The following is a 3,163-nucleotide window of genomic DNA, read 5'->3' as shown; positions in this document are numbered from 1 at the left end:
TAGTGGTTAAGAGCATGGGACTGGGACTCAGATAAACTGGGTTCTATTCCCTGCTCAGCTATGGAGCCAACTGGGTGACTTTGGACCATTCACAGACTCCCAGCCCAACCTACCTCACAGGGTTGTTGTGGGGATAAGATGGAGGAGGAAATGTAAGCTGCCTTGAGCCCTTTGTAGGAAAAGGGCAAGATATAAACTGAAAAATAAATAAAAGAATTGCAAGATACTGAAACTGAAAAAATACAGAGAAATTTAATATACTTAAAAAGGGAATATTTTGAATTTAGTAATAAGAATTCTTGATTGCTAGCTAGAGCCACACAACAAAAGAAAGCTAAAAATTTAATTGGGTTACTGAAAGATGAGAGTGGTAAAAAATGTAATTTAACATAAGACCAATTAGAAATGTTTTTTAGATTCTTTTTTAAGTTGTACTCAAGTAGTAAGGTGTCATTTGATAAAATTAGATCATACATAGAGAAGAATGTTGGGAAAAGAACTACAACAAATGGGTAGGGAGGTGATGGAACAATGAGTTAGAGAGGAGGAGATAGAAGATATTATTGGTAAGTTAAAAGTAGGGAAAACTCCTGGGATAGATGGTTGAGGTCCAGAGTATTATAAAGTTGTTAAGAAGATGTTGAGTCTAAAATTAAAATCTTTATTCAAGAGAATATTGGAATGAGTGAGATGCCAGCATCTTGGAAATACACTTCAATAGTTTTAAGTCCAAAACACCAATAAAGATTTGATGAATCCTAGGTCCGAGACGATCTCCGTCAGCTCAGGCAGGGAGTCTGATGGGCAGAAGGGTTCACGGTACACCAGCAGAATCCCCAGTCTGTCTCAGTTGCCCAACGCCAGGTAAAGGCACTCTAGGCCCGGTCTCAAGAGAACAGGAAGCCCCGCAAGAGAAATTGAAGCTCGACAGATTAAAGCGACCCCCCCTCCCCTCCCCTCTGGGCGTGGTTGGTGCTGGACCAGATACCCAGGCGGGCACAGTTGAGAGAGGGACACATCCCCTGCCTCTCCCACCCAGGTCTCTGAAATGCAAGCCAGGTCGGCCCCCTCATCCACAATTAAGTCGTGGATGAGGGATGTTTTGTTATGGACCGACCTGGCATTAAGCAACAGCACTGTCAGGCCCGAGGGGCAGTTGATAAGCATACCCGGAACCTTACGGTTGGGGGAATAACCAGAAGGGGGAACAGGTGTCAACCATCTGTCCCTCCTTCTTCTATGATGACACATTAAACCCCCAATGCCATATCGACCATTGCCCAAAACCACCCCAATGGTGGTGTCGACGTGCTCCCCAGGCAATCCCATAGTAGCAGCCAGGCGTGAATCCTTTAAAACAATCTAATAAAATACAGTTAAAATGCAATAAAAATACAATAAAATCCTCCAACCTACCCAATTACAAAAGCTCACACACACAGTGTCTCTGGCCAGCCCAGCCCCCGCACGCCCCTGCATGGTCCCAAACAGCAGCAACGTCCTTAGGCCATCCCCCTTAGATTGCCAGCCCGAGACCTCCGGCCATGGCTGGCAAGTTACAGTGGATGGACGGATGAAGGATGAAGCAGTTGGTGTGAGCTTAAGTGGACTCGGGGGGATGGTGGAGGACAGGAAGGCCTGGAGGAATGTTGCCCATGGGGTCGTGATGGGTCGGACATGACTTCGCGACTAACAACAACAAATATTGTAATTCCTTTCCTATTGCTACTATCTTCCTTCTCTATACTCTCTTCCAGTTCTTCAAATTTAGTTAATTTTCTTATTTTCACTGAGTGTTTTCCTCGTTTCCACTGCCCAATTTTGTAACTGGATCATCTTCCAACCCGAACCCTTCAATTCTGCACATATCTGACCCATTTTCTCTTTATTATCCAAAGTTTTTAACCAGTCCTTCAGTCTAAATATGTTCTGTTCTCTTAATACTCTCCATAACTCACCTTTCAAATTCTCAGGAAAATTCTTCATTGCAACTATTGGGGTTAATGGGGAAATAACTGGGCTTAAAATCTTCCTACTATGTCTCCACAGTTCCAACATATTCTTTAGAAATGGATTTTCTATTTTCTTTAAATCTAAAATATTATCCCCCTTAAATAAAATATTTTCCATACAATTTCTATCCTTTTTGAATTTGACATCACCACAAAGTAACTCTTTATGGATCATTATATCTATCTTATTTGATTTGCTAAATAATGTTTTAATATTTGGTAAACCTAATCCTCCTTCCTTTTGGGATTTATACCATAAATTCTGTATCTTTCATTGTACAATAGCTAATAATTCCATTACCATCACAAATAAAATGGGAGACAAGGGGCATCCTTGACATGTTTCCTGGCCTAGAGATATTATATCTGTAATTCCATCATTTACCAGGACTCTTGTGGTGTTATCTTTATATAATTGATTTATACAATGTTTAAACTTACCTCCAAATCCCATATTATCTATCAGAATTTTTAATGTATCCCATTCCACCAAATCAAACACCTTAAAAATGTCTAATGCTAAAGTCCCAGCTTTTCAACTATTTTTCTTTGCTAGATGTATAATATTCAGAACTCTACTCGAGACATCTGCCATATGTCTATCTTTCAGGAAGCCATTTTGATCTTTATTCATATATTTTCCAATAAAGGTGTACAACCTTTTTATATTTATATATATTTATATTTCTATATATTTATATATTTTCTATTATATATTTGTAATTTATTTTAATGTATATATTTTAAAATGTGATGATGATTTAACTTATTTGTTGTAAGCTGCCCCGAGGCTTCGGCGAATGGGGAGGCATAAAAATGTTTTAATAAATAAATAAATAAATAAATAAACCTGTTGGATAGGATTGTAGAAAAAAATTTTGCATCTTGATTTATCAGGGAGATTGGTCTATAAGAGCCCATATTTACCACATATTTTCCAGCCTTCAGTATTAAAACAGTCAGAGATCCCTTCCATGATGGGGGGGATCTCCTCACCTTCTAAGATTTTATTCATCAAAATTTTCAATTTGGGTATCATTAATTTGCAAATAAAAAATTCAGGGCCTAGCCCATCTACCCTGGGGGTTTTACCAATTTTCAATTTATTTATTACCACTTCAATTTTGTCATCAGTAATTTCCCTTTCCATT

Source organism: Varanus komodoensis, unplaced genomic scaffold (genome assembly GCF_004798865.1).
Source record: "Varanus komodoensis strain SLA01 unplaced genomic scaffold, ASM479886v1 scaffold3, whole genome shotgun sequence".
NCBI classification, from domain to species: Eukaryota; Metazoa; Chordata; class Lepidosauria; order Squamata; family Varanidae; genus Varanus; species Varanus komodoensis.
This window is presented reverse-complemented; position numbering follows the sequence as displayed.